This window comes from Pristiophorus japonicus, chromosome 18 (genome assembly GCF_044704955.1).
Source record: "Pristiophorus japonicus isolate sPriJap1 chromosome 18, sPriJap1.hap1, whole genome shotgun sequence".
In the NCBI taxonomy this organism is placed as follows: domain Eukaryota; kingdom Metazoa; phylum Chordata; class Chondrichthyes; family Pristiophoridae; genus Pristiophorus; species Pristiophorus japonicus.
In genome coordinates, this window is record NC_091994.1 from 105,811,615 (window position 1) to 105,831,444 (window position 19,830).

Sequence of the window (19,830 nt, forward strand, 5' to 3'; positions counted from 1 at the left end):
CGAGCTGACGCATTGGCATTGACAGCCTTGCTGTCGGACAACAGAGAAGTTAACGGCTTGTGGTCCATTTCTAACTCGAACGGTCTGCCGTGCATTTTTTTCACACTATAGACGCAAGCGAGTGCTTCCTTTTCGACCATGCCGTACCCACGCTCTGCCTGGGAGAGCGACCTGGAGACATAAGCCACCGGTTGGAGTTGTCCGTCTCCATTACCCTGCTGCAACACACACCCAACCCTGTATGATGATGCATCGCATGTTAAAATTAGTTTTTTTACAGGGGTCATACAACGTTAACAGTTTGTTAGAACAAAGTAGGTTCCGCGGCCTGTTGAAAGCCCGTTCTTGACAGTCCCCCCAAAACCATTCGCAACCCTTACGCAGGAGCACATGTAACGGCTCCAACAATGTGCTTAAGTTCGGCAGGAACTTCCTGAAATAGTTCAAAAGTCCCAGGAAAGATCGCAACTCCGATGTGTTGCCGGGCCTGGGCGCACGACGGATCGCCTCCGTTTTGGATTCGGTAGGCCGGATCCCGTCTGCGGCAACCCTCCTGCCCAAAAACTCGACCTCTGGGGCCAAAAACACACACTTGGCCTTCTTCAGCCGCAGGCCTACCCGGTCCAGTCGGCGTAGCACCTCCGCCAGGATGTGGAAGTGTTCCTCGGTGTCTCGACTCGTTATTAGGATGTCGTCCTGGAATACGATTGTGCCGGGAATGGATTTCAGCAAGCTTTCCATGTTTCTCTGAAAGATGGCGGCCGCCGAACGGATGCCAAAAGGACACCTGTTGTAGATGAATAAACCCTTGTGCGTCGTGATGGTGGTCAGAAACTTGGATTCTTCAGCCAGTTCCTGAGTCATGTAGGCCCAAGTGAGGTCCAATTTAGTGAACAGCTTGCCACCTGCCAACATGGCAAAAAGGTCCTCTGCCCTCGGGAGCGGGTATTGGTCCTGCAGGGACACCCGGTTGATGGTGGCTTGGTAGTCACCGCAGATCCTAACCGAGCCGTCTGTTTTAAGGACAGGAACAATGGGACTTGCCCAGTCACTGAATTCAACGGGCGAAATTATGCCCTCTCTGAGCAGCCTGTCCAGTTCACTCTCTATTTTCTCACACATCACGTACGGCACCGCCCTGGCTTTGTGGTGCACTGGTCTGGTGTCTGGGGTGATGGGTATAACTACTTTTGTGCCCTTGAACGTTCCGACACCGGGTTGAAACAGTGATCCGAATTTTTGTAGTACCTGTGAGCATGAGCTTCGCTCCACAGATGAAATGGCGTGCACATCCCCCCATTTCCAGTTCATCTCAGCTAGCCAACTCCTTCCCAAAAGCGCGGGGCCATTTTCCGCAACATTCCAGATTGGCAGCCGGTTCTGTGACCCATTGTGTGTTACCACCATGTTTGCACTGCCTAGCATTGGAATGATCTCTTGGGTGTACGTCCATAGCTGCGTATTAATTCATTCCAGTTTGGGCCTGCTAGCTCTGTGTGGCCATAGTTTCTCAAATTGTTGTGCACTCATGAGGGACTGGCTAGCTCTCATGTCCAGTTCCATGCGCACCGGGATGCCATTCAATAAAACTTTCATCATCATGGGTGGCGTTTTGGTGTATGAGCTGTGGACGTCAGCCACGTGAACCCGCTGAACTTCAGCATCCATGGCTTTACCCCACGCATTGTCCTGCACTGCAAGCCCCTCACCTGATTCCTCTGTTTCATAGATTAGCCTCGCTACCGGCTGTTTGCAAACCCTAGCCAAATGGCCTCTGGCATTACAATTCCTACAGACGAACTGCTGAAATTTGCAGCTTTTCACATAATGTCTGCCCCCACATCTGCAGCATTGGCTGAGATCGTTGTTCACAAAAGGACTGTTAGCAGGCATTCCTCTCTGATTGTTCCCTTGGTTGTTTCTAAACACTCTGATGGTGGGTGTTAATGGTCCCCTTGATGGCGTGAATTGCCGCTCCCCTCTCCATTGTCCCTGTCGGGGGCCCACCTTAGAGTCGGTTTCAGCTTGGGCAGTTACAAAATGCCTTTGCCTGACTGCGAGAGCTTGAGCCGCGTTTATCACGTTAATTCCTTGGTCCGTCGCCACGTGGACTACTCGCGTAAATTAGCTTGGTCTCTTCTTCCCCGGCTAAGAAAGTTTGAGCTATCAATGCTGCCCCTTCTAGAGTTAAGTCCTTGGTCTCTATGAGCTTCCTGAAGATCCTGGTATGGCTAATGCCCTCAATGAAAAAATCCCTTAACATCTCCCCCCTGCAGGCGTCTGAGAACTTACAGAGGCTGGCCAAGTGCCGCAAGTCTGCCACGAAGTCCGAGATGTTTTGCCCTTCCCGACGTCAGTGTGTGTAGAACTGGTGCCGGGCCATGTGTATGCTGCTCACCGGTTTTAAGTGTTCGCTGATCAGCTGGATGAGCTCTTCAAAAGACTTGTCGGCCGGTTTGTGGGGTGCGAGCAGGCCCTTCATCAGCGCGTACGTTTTTGTCCCGCAGCTGGTCAGTAGATGCGCCCTCCGCTTGTCAGCCGCATCCTCTCCCAGCCAGTCCTTCGTGACAAAGCTCTGCTGGAGTCTCTCCACAAAATCGTCCCAGTCTTCACCCACACAGTAACGTTCCTCTGAGCTACCGGTGGCCATCCTCTGGGTTCAGTGATTCCCGTTTCCCGTCGCCAGGTGTTGAATCCTTAACTCTTAAACTTAATCACACGAGGCACATACTGCAGACACAGCCACTCTGTGACCTTCACCTTTATTACCTGGACCAAGGAGTGCTGGCCCTGCGAGGGACCTCCCCTTATATACCTGAATCTCCAGGTAAGGAGTGTCTCCCACAAGTACACCCCCTGTGGTCAAGGAGTGCATTTCCAGTAAGTATGTACAGTATGTAGTGGTTACATGAGGGTTACAATTGTATAAGGGTTACAGTAGTATGCTGGTTACACACATGACAGTTTCCCCTCTTGGGGAATCTAGAACTTGGGGGAATCTAGAACTAGGGGACCATAGTCTCAGAATAAGGGGTCACCCATTTAAAACGGGGATGAGGAGGAATTTCTTTTCTCAGAGGGTCGTGAATCTTTGGAATTATCTATCCCGGAGAGCTGCGGAGGCAGGGTTATTGAATATATTTAAGGTGGAGATAGACAGATTTTTGAATGATAAGGGAGTAAAAGGTTTTGGGGAGTGGGCGGGGAAGTGGAGTTGAGGCCAAGATCAGATCAGCCATGATCTTATTGAATGGCGGAGCAGGTTCGAGGGGCCGAATGGCCGACTTCTGCTCCTATTTCTAATGTTCTAACCTTTGGGCCAACATTGTCCTTTTGTTTGAAAGTGGAAAGGTGACAAAGCTTGGCAGAACACAATTGGCAATGACGTTCACAAGCATTTGTTTCCACAGTCGGTCCAATGGCTCATCATTACTGCCTTTGCTCAGTTTAATAGATGGGTGGTGAAATTCAAGGTGTTGTAATTGAGGCCACGACAGGTTTTTCTCAGTAAACATGACTTGTCATAATTGCTGTGAGATATTTTCCTGTAATTGGCAGAAAGGTCAGAAATAATGAATCTCTCTATAGCTTGTCTGAGGCGGAAGGAATGTTCGCAGAGTGGATGCGATGACTTCAGTGATAGCCTCCCTCAGTATTCAGTTATAGAGTAGCAGCTGTGGCTCAGTGGGTAGACCTCTCACCTCTGAGTCAGCAAGTAGGTTTGGATGAGATGTTAAATCGAGGCCCTGTCTGCTCTCGCAACACAGTATTTCGAAGAAGAGTAGGGAAGTTATCCCCGGTGTCCAATATTTATCCCTCAATCACATCGCTAAAAACAAATTACCTGGTCCTTATCACATTGCTGTTTGTGGGAGCTTGCTGTGCGCAAATTGGCTGCTGCGTTTCTCACATTACAACAGTGACTACACTTCAAAAGTACTTCATTGGTTGTAAAGCGCTTTGGGATGACTGGTGATCGTGAAAGGCGCTATATAAATGCAAGTCTTTCTTTAAATCGGTTGTAAGAAGAGATGAGCTGACACAGGCTGAATAAACAATGGCAGCAACAGAAGAAAGAAAGAATGAATTTTAATTTATATAGCACCTTTCACAACCTCAGGACGACCCAAAGGAGGTACTTTGGAAGTGTCGTCACTGTTGTAATGTGGGAAATGCAGCCGCCAATTGCGCATAGCCCAGCTGCTATCCTGGCTGAGGTCAGGGACTGAAGCTGGGACTTCTGATCCATATAGCTCAGTACCATACGTGCAGCACACAGACCCACAAAACCATCAAAGATTTTCAAATGTAAAGAAGCAAGGCTGGGACAGAGATAATTTGAGTCGTCGGGTTGTGCGAACCTGGAGTAAAGTCACATGACAAAGCAGTCCACCATCGTCAGATGCCCTTACAACAAGAGACGTCACTAACTCTTGGCTGTTGGCAGTCTGTGGCTACATTCTACGGCCTTAGCTAAGTGGAACTCACAGAGTGAGGCTGTGCACTCCACATTCGGCAAATAGAATTGCTACATAAGAATATAAGAAATCCTCATCATAGGTAATCCCTCACTATTAGAATAGAATACTTGCTTCCATTCTAAAAGTGGAGTTCTCAGGTGGCTGTACAGTCCAGTGCAGGAATTACAGTCTTTGTCACAGGTGGGACAGACAGAGGTTGAGGGAAAGGGTGGGTGGGGAGCCTGGTTTGCCATACGCTCCTTCCGCTGCCTGCGCATGATTTCTGCATGCTCTCGGCGATGAGACTCAAGGTGCTCAGCGCCCTCCCGGATGCTCTTCCTCCACTTTGCGTGATCTTGGGCCAGGGATATAAGAAATAGGAACAGGAGTAGGCCCTATGGCCCCTTGAGCGTGCTGATTTAATAAGATCAAGGCTGATCATCGACCCCAGCTCCACTTTCCCGCCCGAGCTCCATATCTCTCGATTCCCCTGGACTCCAAAAATCTATCTATCTCAACCTTGAATATATTCAGAGACTCAGCATCCACAGCCCTCTGGGGCAGAGAATTCCAAAGCTTCACAACCCTCTGACTGAAGAAATTCCTCCTCATCTCGGTCTTAAATGGCCGACCCCCTTATTCTGAGACTGTGCCCCCTGGTTCTAGACACTCCTGCCCAGGATCTACCCTATCATCCCCCTCAGAATCTTGTATGTTTCAAGGAGGTCACCTCTCATTCTTCTCAACTCCAGAGAGTACAGGCCCATTCTACACAATCTCTCATCATAGGACAACCCTCTCATCCCAGGAATCAGTCTGGTGAACCTCCGTTGCACCGCCTCCAAGGCAAGTATATCCTTCCAAAGATAAGAAGACCAAAAGTCTGCTCAGTACTCCAGGTGTGGTCACACCAAGGCCCTGTGCAATTGCAGCAAGAGTTCTTTACTCTTATACTACCCATGTGGAACTCTCAGCAGCTTGAGTTAGAAATAGTTCAAAATTAGTTTCCATGTATGGCAGACACCTGTGACCAAAATACATCAAGGATATTTTACACCAAAGAACCTAATTTATTTCTTCTAACATGATTCATGTGTTGATTCTGCCTCATTCTCTCTCTCTCTCTCATTCTCTCTCTCTCTCTCTTTGTATGCTTATATAAATGTATATGTCAGTTTGGAGGCCCCGACCTGCAAGGGAACACCAGCGGCAGGTCGGGGCCATAAAAGGAGCGGCCAGCAGCGGCCTCGGGAGCGGCGTGGAGGCGTACTACTCCAGGGAGCAGCGTGAGCTGGTGCAGGAGGGCCACGGCAGCGAAGAGTGACATCATCAAGGTCCAGGTCGGTGATTGGAGGGACGTGATCGGGGCCCAGGGGAGGCGCAAGTTCAGGGCCAGGGGCCCAGGGGCAGCACGGGCCCAGCCCACACTGCGATATGTGCACACACTGGGTCCGTGCAGCAGAGCTGGTCTCCAGTCGTCTTGGTTAACCCTTGCCACTGAACCAAGACCTAGCTCAGTCAAGCTCGTGTGGTGGCTGGTGTGCAACGGCCACCCCACGTTAAAACAAATCCACGCACAGGCATCTTCCACCCTTGAGGATGTAGTTCGGGTCCTTCATTGAAACACCTGTGATCTCATCCTTTTTTGGCGTGGAAACAAGTCATCCTCGTTTCGAGAGACCGCCTATGGTGATAATGATACGTAATGTAGCAACCTTTCTCTGTAAAAGATCAACAGAGTTCGACTTTATTTCTCTAAAAAGTTGTACATTTGTTGCTAATTTGAAAGTTTCCCTCCTTCCCCTGGCCACATGTTCAAAGGAGAAAATCTGCGACTTCGGCTCAGACTGATGCGGTGAAAGATTCTCTGGCTGGTGGTGGTAACAATCCTACTTTGGGCCAGCCTTGATCCAACTCGCAAATCATTCCAGAGTCAGCTGTGCCTCAGTGGGCAGCACCCTCGCCTCTGAGTCAGCAGGCTGTGGGTTCAAGAGCCACTCCAGAGACTTGAGCACAAAAATCTAGGCTGACACTCCCAGTGCGGTGCTGAGGGAGTGCTGCACTGTCGGAGGTGCCGTCTTTCGGATGAGATGTTAAACTGAGGCCCTGCCTGCTTGCTCAGGTGGACGATCTTCATCGCCCCACCATCGGTGACCTTGCCTTCAACTGCTTGGTCTATAAACTCTGGAACTCCCTCCCTAAACCTCGGCACCTCCCTGCCCCCTTGCTCTCCTTAAAACCTGCCTCTTTGACCAAGCTTTTGGCCACCTGTCCTAATATCTCCCATAACCTCAGTGAGAATTCCAGGGATTGGAGCACATAAGATCTCGGCTGACACTCCCAGTGCAGTGCTGAGGGAGTGCTGCACTGTCGGAGGTGCCGCCTTTCAGATGAGACGTTAAACCGAGGCCCCGTCTGCTCTCTCAGGTGGATGTAAAAGATCCCATGGCACTATTTCAAAGAAGAGTTATCCCCGGGTGTCCTGGGGCCAATATTTATCCCTCAACCAACATCACTAAAAAAACAGATTATCTGGTCCTTATCACATTGCTGTTTGTGGGGAGCTTGCTGTGCGCAAATTGGCTGCCGCGTTTCCCACATTACAACTACACTTCAAAAGTACTTCATTGGCTGTAAAGCGCTTTGAGACGCCCGGTGGTCATGAAAGGTGCTATATAAATGCAAGTCTTTCTTTCTTAATTCAGCAATAACTGGCAGCAACTTGGCAATCTCAGTCAGAGAGCCCACTGGTTTGCAAAACAAAAACATGTGTCACACAGTTGAGGTTGCTGTTCTGAGTTTTGATGTTGTGTTACGTTGTTGAACAGGGTATAGGGAGCTTCACTCTGCATTTCCCCCTGCTATACATGACCTGGGAGTTCACAATACTGACACTGAAGGCCTGAGATCGGGGAGTGTTCCATAGCCCAGCACAGGCAGTCTCATGTTGATGAGTGAACAAAAACCCATCAAAAATGACATTAATTCAAAGAATAACAGGTGTACCTGTTGGTTAAAGAGTGCAGTGTGTAACACTTCTATTATTAATCGGGTAAAACTGTAATTAAAATGTGATTTTAAATCTTTTAAACAAAAATCTTGAAGGGTTTTGATGGAGCAAATATAGAGAAACTGTCCCCAGCGGCAGAGAGGTCGGTAACCAAAGAACCCAGATTTAAGGTGATTGGTAAAAGAACCAGAGGTGACATGAGGAAGTATTTTTTTACGCAGCGAGTTGTTGTGATCTGGAATAAAAACAGAAAATGCTGGTAACCTCAGCAGGTCAGGCAGCATCTGTGGCGAGGAGGCAGAGTTACCGTTTCGGGTCGATGACCCTTTGTCTGGAATGCACTGCTTGAAAGGGCGGTGGAAGCAGATTCAATAGTAACTTTCTAAAGGGAATTGGATAAATACTTGAAAAGGAAATATTTGCTGAGATATGGGGAAAGGACAGGGGAGTGGGACTGGCTGAAGTGCTCTTGCAGAGAGCCGGCATGGGCCCGACGGGCCGAATGGCCTCCTTCCGTGCTGTATGATTCTATGATTCTATGAAATAACTTCTTGGAAGGTTTTCAGTTCCTTCAATAAAACAGCAAAAAGCAACATGGGTCATGGATAGAGATCACCAGATAAATTGGGACAATGAGGCCCTTAGCCCTAACCCTTACCATACCCACATGCCAGCATCTGACTCTTGCTTGACTGACTCCAGTGTCCTGGCCCCGCCCACCCTTCCTGCCAACCTGTGCCAGTTATTGACGACTGTCTGTGTGAAGGAATATTTCCTGGCAATTGTCCTATAGATTGGATAGACTGGAGAAGCTGGTGTTGTTCTCCTTAGAGCAGAGAAGTGTGAGAGAAGATTTGATCGAGGTGTACAAAATTATGAGGGGTCTGGACAGAGTAGATAGAGAGAAACTGTTCCCATTGGTGGAAGGGTCGAGAACCAGAGGACACAGATTTACGGAGATTGGCAAAAGAAACATAGGCGACATAAGAAATAACTTTTTTACGCAGCGAGTGATTAGGATCTGGAATGCGCTGCCTGAGAGGGTGGTGGAGGCAGATTCAATCGTGGCTTTCAAAAGGGAGTTGGATAAGTACCCAAAGGAAAGAAATTTGCACGGCTACGGGAAAAGGGCGGGGGGAGTGGGACTGGCTGAGGTGCTCTTGCAGAGAGCCGGCACGGGCTCGCGGGCCGAATGGCCTCCTTCTGTGCTGTAACCGTTCTGTGATTCTATTCTATAAACGTGCATGTCACAGCCACGAACCTGTGTCCTTTATGCTCGCGTCCAAGGTATCTGATAATATTGCTATGCGTTTCCTTGCACCATTAGTATCTTGCAACCCTCTGTACGGTTCCCTCCGAGAAATCTCTTGTCAACAAAACGGTGCCTTGGTTTTATTACGTGGAATGACGTGGGTCGAAGGCCCAATAATCATTGACAAAAGCTTGCCATGTATAGCCGTCATCCACTGTACTTATCTTGGCAAGCTACTGACATCGGCACTCTTTGAAAAGATGGTTATAAATAACTGCTAATGCTCACACTGAAGCCGGCCAGTCCTGCGCTGGGAATCTCTTGTGGACTAACTGTCAAAGGGAGGTGCAGTTAATGACTTGTACATTGTTATGTTTTCAGCCTGTCACGGAGAATCTAGGTTGTCCTGTTACCAACTGAAGCAGTGTTTTGTTCTTTTCCTCTGTCTCTTATCCCATCCATGTCTAATGCCATTCACTGTTTTTTTTTAATGCATATATATATATATATATATATAAAGTATTTGTTTGGAGATTCGTTGGAGTTCCACGATAAAAGCAGAAAATTCTGGACGTAAACAGCACGCCCGCCGTCATTCAAAGCGAAAAGGCAGGTTACACAATCTACCGGATTGGCGTAAAAACCCATCTGGTTCACTGATGTCCTTTTGGGAAGGAAATCTGCCGTCCTTACCCGGTCTGGCCTATATGTGACTCCAGACCCACAGCAATGCGGTTGACTCTTAACTGCCCTCTGAAATGACCCAGCGAGACACTCAGTTGTATTCAAAAGGCGCCTTATCGAGGGCAATTAGGGATGGGCAATAAATGCCGGCCTTGCCAGCGACGCCCACATCCCAGAACGGATAAAAGAAAAACGTCAAGGGGGAGACACTGAAACAGAATGAATATAACAACAACAATAACAACTTATATTTATATAACGTCTTTAATGTAGTAAAATGTCTCAAGGTGCTCCACAGGAGTGTTACGTGCTATAAATTCTATGTGATTCTATGTAATTATAACACACCCCACAGAATAACCTTCCATCTTATCAAGCAGCATCATCCACAAGAAAAGTATTGTAACATTTGTTTCCACATTTGTACAGCAATGACACAAGTTATGACAGGGCACCTCATCATATCGCTTAAATGTTCCACCATTCCGGATCAAATCAGATTTAGTTTATGCCTGTTGAGAACATAAGAACATAAGAAATAGGAGCAGGAGTAGGCCATTTGGCCCCTCGAGCCTGCTCCGCCATTTAATAAGATCATGATTGATCTGATCTTGGCCTCAACTCCACTTCCCCGCCCGCTTCCCATAACCCTTGACTTCCTTATCATTTAAAAATCTGTCTACCTCCAGCTTAAATATATTCAATGACCCAGCCTCCACAGCTCTCTGGGATAGAGAATTCCAAAGATTCACGAACCTCTGAGGGAAGAAATTCCTCCACTTCTCCGTCTTAAATGGGCGACCCCTTATTCTGAAACTATTCCCCCTAGTTTTAGATTCCACCATGAGGGGAAACATGCTACATAAGAACATAAGAACATAAGAAATAGGAGCAGGAATAAGTTATACGGCCCCTCGAGCCTGCTCCGTCATTTAATACGATTATGGCTGATCTGATCATGGACTCATGTCCACTTCCCTGCCCGCTCCTCATAACCCCTTATTGGTTAAGAAACTGTCTTAAATTTATTCAATGACCCAACTTCCACAGCTCTCTGAGGCAGCGAATTCCACAGATTTACAACCCTCTGAGAGAAGAAATTTCTCCTCATCTCTTATTCTAAGATTATGCCCCCTAGTTCTAGTCTCTCCCATCAGTGGAAACATCATCTCTGCATCCACCTTGTCAATCCCCCTCATAATTTTATACGTTTCAATAAGATCACCTCTCATTCTTTTGAATTCCAATGAGTAGAGGCCCAACCTACTCAATCTTTCCTCATAAGTCAACCCCCTCATCTCCGGAATCAACCTTGTGAACCTTCTCTGAACTGCCTCCAAAGCAAGTATATCCTTTCGTAAATATGAAAACCAAAACTGTACGTAGTACTCCAGGTGGGGCCTCACCAATACCCTGTACAACTTTTGCAAGACTTCCCTGCTTTTATACTCCATTCCCTTTGCAATAAAGGCCAAGATTCCATTGGCTTTCCTGATCACTTGCTGTACCTGCATACTAACCTTTTGTGTTTCATGCACAAATACCCCCAGGTCCCGCTGTACTGCGGCACTTTGCAATTTTTATCCATTTAAATAATAACATGCTCTTTGATTTTTTTTCTGCCAAAGTGCATGACCTCACACTTTCCAGCATTATACTGCATCTGCCAAATTTTTGCCCATTCACTTAGCCTGTCTGTGACTTTTTGCAGATTTTTTGTGTCTGACTCACACATTACTTTTCCTCATATCTTTGTATCGTCAGCAAACTTGGCTACGTTACACTCAGTCCCTTCCTCCAAGTCATTAATATAGATTATAAATAGTTTCTCAGTATCTATGTGAGTGCAAGGTTTTCTCTAATCTCAGTGTGTTACAACACCAGAAATATGTTTGGGGAGATTTATTTCTGTTTGCATTCCGAGAAGCTATGAGGGCTGATTTAACCAGATAATAGAGGACATCGTTACTGTTCATTGACTGTAAGTCTGGCACTTTGTGATGAAAGACTTAACAGTCTTTCCCAGCAACTTCAATTAATGGTGTTATCAGAACTTATTATGCAACCAATAGTAGGATTTATAACAACAACAACTTTATATTGTATTTATATAGCGCCTTTATAGTGAAACATCCCAAAGTGCTTCATAGGAGTATGAAAAGACAAAAATTTGACACCAAGCCACATAAGGAGAAATTAGGGCAAGTGACCAAAAGCTAAGAGGCAGGTTTTAACGAGCGTCTTAAAGGAGGAAAGAGAGGTAGAGAGGCGGAGAGGTTCAGGGAGGGAATTCCAGAGTTTAGGATCTCGGCAGCTGAAGGCACGGCCACCAGTGACTGAGAAGCTATCTCGGGGGTTGTGGGGCTGGAGGAGATTACAGAGATTGGGAGGAGCGAGGCCATGGAGGGATTTGAAAATAAGGATGAGAATTTTGAAATTGATGCATTGCTTAACTGGGAGCCAATGTAGGTCAGCGAGCACAGGGGTGATGGATGAGCGGGACTTGGTGCGAGTTAGGACACGAGCTGCCGAGTTTTGGATGACCTCAACTTTACGTAGGGTAGAATGTGAGAGGCCAGCCAGTAGTGCGTTGGAGTAGTCAACTCTACTCAGAACTCCTTCACGGCAAACGAGCCAAAGGTGGGCAGAGGAAACATTACAAGGACCCTCAAAGCCTCCCTGCTAAAGTGCAATATCCCCACTGACACCTGGGAGCCCCTGGTCAAAGACCGCCCTAAGTGGAGGAAGTGCATAAGAACATAAGAAATAGGAGTAGGAGTCGGCCATACGGCCCCTCGAACCTACTCCGCCATTTAATACGATCATGGCTGATCTAATCATTGACTCAGCTCCACTTCCCTGCCCGCTCCCTATATCCCTTTATCCCCTTATTGTTTAAGAAACTGTCTATTTCTCTCTTAAATTTATTCACTGTCCCAGCTTCCACAGCTCTCTGAGGCAGCGCATTCCACAGATTTACAACCCTCTGAGAGAAGAAATTTCTCCTCATCTCTGTTTTAAGTGGGCGGCCCCTTATTCTAAGATCATGCCCTCTAGTTCTAGTCTCCCCTATCAGTGGAAACATCCTCTCTGCATCCACCTTGTCAAGGTCCCTCATAATCTTATACTTTTTGATAAGATCACCTCTCATTCTTCTGAATTCCAATGAGTAGAGGCCCAACCTATTCAAACTTTCCTCATAAGTCAACCCCCTCATCCCCGGAATCAACCTAGTGAACCTTCTCTGAACTGCCTCCAAAGCAAGTAGATTCTTTCTTAAATATGGAAACCAAAACTGCACACAGTATTCCAAGTGTGGCCTCACCAATGCCCTGTACAACTGTAGCAAGACTTCCCTGCTTTTATCTCCATCCCCTTTGCAATAAAGGCCAAGATACCACTGGCCTTCCTGAGGGCGCATCTGGGAGGGCGCTGAGCACCTCAAGTCTCATCGCCGAGAGCATGCAGCGGAAAGAGCTTACGGCAAATCTGTCCCACCCACCTTTTCCCTCAACGACTATCTGTCCCACCTGTGACAGGGACTGTGGTTCTCGTATTGGACTGTTCAGCCACCTAAGGACTCAATTTTAGAGTGGAAGCAAGTCTTCCTCGATTCCGAGGGACTGCCTATGATGATGATGATGGAGTAGTCAAGTCTAGAGGTAACAAAGGCATGGATGAGAGTTGTCAGCAGGAGAGGAACTGAGGCAGGGGCGGAGACGGGAGATGTTACGGAGGTGGAAATAGCCGGTCTTAGTTATGCTGCGGATGTGTGCTCGGAAGTTCATTTCGGGGTCAAATATGACACCAAGGTTGCAGACAGTGTGGTTCAGCCTCAGACAGATGCTGGGGAGAGGGATGGTCAGTGGCTAGGGAATGGAGTTTGTGGCGGGGATCAAAAACAATGGCTTCGGTCTTCACAATATTTATTTGGAGAAAATTTTCTGGGCATCCTGTGCTGGATGTCAGACAAGCAGTCTGACAATTTAGAGACCGTGGAAAGGTCGAGAGAAGTGGTGGTGAGGTAGAGTCGGGTGTCGTCAGCGTACATGTGGAAACTGACGCTGTGTTTTTGGATGATGTTACCAAGGGGCAACTTGTCGATGAGGAATAGGAGGGGGCCAAGGATAGATCCTTGGGGGACACCACAGGTAACGATGCAGGAGCGGGAAGAGAAGTCATTGCAGGTGATTCGCTGGCTACGATTAGATAGTCAAGAATGGAACCAGGCGAGTGCAGTCGCACTCAACTGGACGATGGTGAAGAGGCGTTGGAGGAGGATGGAGTGGTCAACTGTGTCAAAGGCTGCACCTATAGATCAAGAAGGATGAGGAGGGATAGTTTAACTTTGTTGCAGTCACAACGGAAACGGGGTTGAAGGGATTCGAACATAGAATTCCGGGAAAGATGGGCACGGATTTGGAAGGTGACAACACATTCAAGATCTTTAGAGAGGAAAAGGAGGTTGGAGGTGGAGTGTGCAAGGACGGAGGGGGTCAAGGGTTGTTTTTTTGAGAGGGGTGATGACGGCAGATTTGAGGGACAGGGGGAAAGTACCTGAGGAGAGAGAACCGTTAACAACGTCAGCGAACATTGGAGCTAAAAAAGGAAGTTGGGTGGTCAACAGTTTGGTGGGAATAGGGTCAAGGAGCAGGAAGTGGGTCTTATGGACAAGATGAGCGTGGAGAGGTCATGAGGGGAGATCGGAGAGAAACTGGAAATACTGTAAAATAAAGACAAGAACATTTGAAATAGAGAGGTAGAGATTAGATGCTAAAAGTGAGGGAAGAACAGTCATTCAGATTGCAAGTTTTTTTTGTATCTTGTCAATGTGTATGGTTGAGAACCGTGTAAAAGATGAGTGCTCGCTATCTGAATATTGGCCAACCTGGGATTCTTGAATTAATTAGCTACTGCATGCTTTCTAATTAACTCGAACTTCCATCTCAGTAATTAATCAGCTAATGGACCCTCAGGGTCTGAATCCTGTCTAAATTGGGAGTCAAGGCACGGGAGAGGACTCTGCAGTATAACAGTGTTCCTAATTGCTATGGGTAACTTTGTCAGAAATACTGTGCCGAGTGAAATCTAAGCATGATCTAGAAATGACAAACAGTGGAAATCTTCACCGAAGCATTTACCCTGTCACTGCTTGTAGCTGCTGTAATGTACGCACCTGTGAGTATGCTCACCGGTTTTAGAGCTGTTGAGTTGGGAGTGGCTTAGCCAGTCACGTGATGTTCACAACACTCAATAAAACCCCAGCCAGTTGCGTTCAGGGGATCCACGATGAGGCAGCTGGTTGTGAGCCTGGTGGATGAACTGGTAATTTGTAGTGTGATTGTTAAACCTTTGCTAATAAACCAACTAGTTCTTAATAGCAATGTGTTGCAATGAATTCTTAAGCAAAGAACCCATGAAGCAAATACATTACAGCCACCAGAGGAGGACTCGTACCCCGAGATGTCCAGTGCAGACATTCATTTGGAGCTGATGGGACTTCATGTCTGGTCATTAGGTACAGCCATTCAGGGGCTGAGGGAAATGTGATCTTCCTTCCAAATCTTTTTTTTGGGCATGGGCTATGTCTGCAGCCCACCAGAAACCATCATAGGTTGAATCTTCCAGAACTTGTACTCCGCTCAAGAACTCTGTGACTTGTGGGGCCAAATTCACCATCATTATTTGGGCTGGGCAAGTACAAGAACCACTGCCACTGATGTCTCCTTCCCTTTTTATACATGGCCGCACCTATTATTTAGGGAACGGTGGGGTAGTATTTTCATAGAATAGTGCAGAATCTTATATAACAGAAGGGGGCCGTTCGGCCCATCATGTCTGTGCCGGCTCTTTGAAAGAGCCATCTGTAATGTATGTACCTGTGAGTTCGTAGAGCTGTTGCTTGGTGAGTGGCTTAGCCAGTCACGTGATGTTCACAAGACTCAATAAAACCCCAGTTAGTTGGGTCTAGATCATCCACGATGAGGTATGCAGTTGTGAACCTAGTGGATGAACGGTAACGTGTAGTGTGATTGTTAAACCTTTGTTAATAAACCAACTAGTTCTTAATAGCAATGTGTCGCTATGAATTCTTAAGCAAAGAGCCCATGATGCAAATACATTTCACCATCCAATTAGTCTCATGCCTCCGCTCTTTCCCCATAGCCCTGTAGATTTGTCTTGTTTTTACTCCATATTTTACTGTGCTGCTCCCATTGTGGGTTGGAATCCTTTGTGATGGTACTTGGAAAGAACAAAACCTTCTCGTGATGACTCGGGTCGTGTTCCCGTGCTGCAGTCGTTGCTACTTTCACGTTAGCACAAAGTAGTCTGGGATGCACGTCAATGTTAAAGTATCAGTGTAACCTTGTGAATCGGGGCAGTGATCTGGCTCCCAATTGTATTGATGTTAAGGATGTGAGACCAGAAATGTCCCTGGTTTCACGTCTCTACCATTATTCTTTCTCGAGACGTGGGCAAGGTCAGCATTTTATTGCCGATCCTTAGTCGCCCTCGAGAAGGTAGCAGTGAGACATCTTCCTGAACCGCTGCAGTCCGTGTGTTGAGGAAGGGAGGTCCAGGGACGATGAAGGAACGGCGATATATTTCCAAGTCGGGATGGTGTGTGATTTGGAACTTGGAGGTGATGCACCTGCTGCTTTTATCCTTCTAAATGGTGGAGGCCATGGGTTTGGAAGGTACGTAATGGACTGGGTTTTCGGCTTTGATGAATTTGGGGCGGTAATGGCGGACAGGACGGTAATGTTTGCGCCCGGGAACAGTTTGCGCCTCAGTCAGTAACATTGGGCAGTGGGGCCCTGAGTTAGGGGGCACAGTGCTAAGGGAGGCGTTGTACACCTCTCTTGGGCATTAACATGGGGAACTCCCGAGCTACAGAACCGGGCCGGGAGTGCTCCGAGAGACGTCGGGGGAGAAAAAATACCCACAAAAACATTCCCAAAACATAGCCCTCGCCACAACACAAATCGCAAAACAAATTAAAAGAATAAACAATCGCGCTTACCTTAGGAATCCGTTACTTACCTCTTCGCTGTCGCAATGTGGTCATCCCCCTGCAAAACAGATACACTGCTTTGGGTACTGTTGAGGGGGATGACTCATCAGGGGAGGGCAGCAGCAGCCAAGTTCATGGCACCATGGCTGGCTCTGCTGCACAGGAGGGCAGGAAAAAGAGTGGGAGAGCAATAGTGATTGGGGATTCAATGGTGAGGGGAATAGATAGGCGTTTCTGCGGCCGCAACCGAGACTCCAGGATGGTATGTTGCCTCCCTGGTGCAAGGGTCAAGGATGTCTCGGAGCGGGTGCAGGACATTCTAAAAAGGGAGGGAGAACAGCCAGTTGTCGTGGTGCACATTGATACCAACGACATAGGTAAAAAAAAGGGATGAGGTCCTACGAAACGAATTTAAGGAGCTAGGAGCTAAATTAAAAAGTAGGACCTCAAAAGTAGTAATCTCGGGATTGCTACCAGTGCCACGTGATAGTCAGAGTAGGAATCGCAGGATAGCGCAGATGAATACGTGGCTTGAGCAGTGGTGCAGCAGGGAGGGATTCAAATTCCTGGGGCATTGGAACCGGTTCTGGGGGAGGTGGGACCAGTACAAACCGGATGGTCTGCACCTGGGCAGGACCGGAACCAATGTTCTAGGGGGAGTGTTTGCTAGTGCTGTTGGGGAGGATTTAAACTAATATGGCAGGGGGATGGGAACCAATGCAGGGAGACAGAGGGAAACAAAAAGGAGGCAAAAGCAAAAGACAGAAAGGAGATGAGGAAAAGTGGAGGGCAGAGAAACCCAAGGCAAAGAACAAAAAGGGCCACTGTACAGCAAAATTCTAAAAGGACAAAGGGTGCGAAAAAAACAAGCCTGAAGGCTTTGTGTCTTAATGCAAGGAGTATCCGCAATAAGGTGGATGAATTAACTGTGCAAATAGATGTTAACAAATATGATGTGATTGGGATTACGGAGACGTGGCTCCAGGATGATCAGGGCTGGGAACTCAACATCCAGGGGTATTCAACATTCAGGAAAGATAGAATAAAAGGAAAAGGAGGTGGGGTAGCATTGCTGGTTAAGGAGCAAATTAAGGCAATAATTAGAATGGACATTAGCTTGGATGATGTGGAATCTATATGGGTAGAGCTGCAGAATACCAAAGGGCAAAAAACGTTAGTGGGAGTTGTGTACAGACCTCCAAACAGTAGTAGTGATGTTGGGGAGGGCATCAAACATGAAATTAGGGGTGCGTGCAATAAAGGTGCAGCAGTTATAATGGGTGACTTTAATATGCACATAGATTGGGTTAACCAAACTGGAAGCAATACGGTGGAGGAGGATTTCCTGGAGTGCATAAGGGATGGTTTTTTAGACCAATATGTCGAGGAACCAACTAGGGGGGAGGCCATCTTAGACTGGGTGTTGTGTAATGAGAGAGGATTAATTAGCAATCTCGTTGTGCGAGGCCCCTTGGGGAAAAGTGATCATATTATGGTGGAATTCTGCATTAGGATGGAGAATGAAACAGTTAATTCAGAGACCATGGTCCAGAACTTAAAGAAGGGTAACTTTGAAGGTATGAGGCGTGAATTGGCTAGGATACATTGGCGAATGATACTTAAGGGGTTGACTGTGGATGGGCAATGGCAGACATTTAGAGACCGCATGGATGAACTACAACAATTGTGCATTCCTGTCTGGCGTAAAAATAAAAAAGGGAAGGTGGCTCAACCGTGGCTATCAAGGGAAATCAGGGATAGCATTAAAGCCAAGGAAGTGGCATACAAATTGGCCAGAAATAGCAGCGAACCTGGGGACTGGGAGAAATTTAGAACTCAGCAGAGGAGGACAAAGGGTTTGATTAGGGCAGGGAAAATGGAGTACGAGAAGAAGCTTGCAGGGAACATTAAGACGGATTGCAAACGTTTCTATAGATATGTAAAGAGAAAAAGGTTAGTAAAGACAAACGTAGGTCCCATGCAGTCAGAATCAGGGGAAGTCATAACGGGGAACAAAGAAATGGCGGACCAATTGAAGAAGTACTTTGGTTCGGTATTCACTGAGGAGGACACAAACAACCTTCTGGATATAAAAGGGGTCGGAGGGTCTAGTAAGGAGGAGGAACTGAGGGAAATCCTTATTAGTCGGGAAACTGTGTTGGGGAAATTGATGGGATTGAAGGCCGATAAATCCCCAGGGCCTGATGGACTGCATCCCAGAGTACTTAAGGAGGTGGTCTTGGAAATAGTGGATGCATTGACAGTCATTTTCCAACATTCCATTGACTCTGGATCAGTTCCTATGGAGTGGAGGGTAGCCAATGTAACCCCACTTTTTAAAAAAGGAGGGAGAGAGAAAACAGGGAATTATAGACCGGTCAGCCTGACATCGGTAGTGGGTAAAATGATGGAATCAATTATTAAGGATGTCATAGCAGTGCATTTGGAAAGAGGTAATATGATAGGTCCAAGTCAGCATGGATTTGTGAAAGGAAAATCATGCTTGACAAATCTTCTGGAATTTTTTGAGGATGTTTCCAGTAGAGTGGACAAGGGAGAACCAGTTGATGTGGTATATTTGGACTTTCAGAAGGCTTTCGACAAGGTCCCACACAAGAGATTAATGTGCAAAGTTAAAGCACATGGGATTGGGGGTAGTGTGCTGACATGGATTGAGAACTGGTTGTCAGACAGGAAGCAAAGAGTAGGAGTAAATGGGGACTTTTCAGAATGGCAGGCAGTGACTAGTGGGGTACCGCAAGGTTCTGTGCTGGGGCCCCAGCTGTTTACATTGTACATTAATGATTTAGACGAGGGGATTAAATGTAATATCTCCAAATTTGCGGATGACACTAAGTTGGGTGGCAGTGTGAGCTGCGAGGAGGATGCTATGAGGCTGCAGAGCGACTTGGATAGGTTAGGTGAGTGGGCAAATGCATGGCAGATGAAGTATAATGTGGATAAATGTGAGGTTATCCACTTTGGTGGTAAAAACAGAGAGACAGACTATTATCTGAATGGTGACAGATTAGGAAAAGGGGAGGTGCAAAGAGACCTGGGTGTCATGGTACATCAGTCATTGAAGGTTGGCATGCAGGTGCAGCAGGCGGTTAAGAAAGCAAATGGCATGTTGGCCTTCATAGCAAGGGGATTTGAGTACAGGGGCAGGGAGGTGTTGCTACAGTTGTACAGGGCATTGGTGAGGCCACACCTGGAGTATTGTGTACAGTTTTGGTCTCCTAACCTGAGGAAGGACATTCTTGCTATTGAGGGAGTGCAGCGAAGGTTCACCAGACTGATTCCTGGGATGGCGGGACTGACCTATCAAGAAAGACTGGATCAACTGGGCTTGTATTCACTGGAGTTCAGAAGAATGAGAGGGGACCTCATAGAAACATTTAAAATTCTA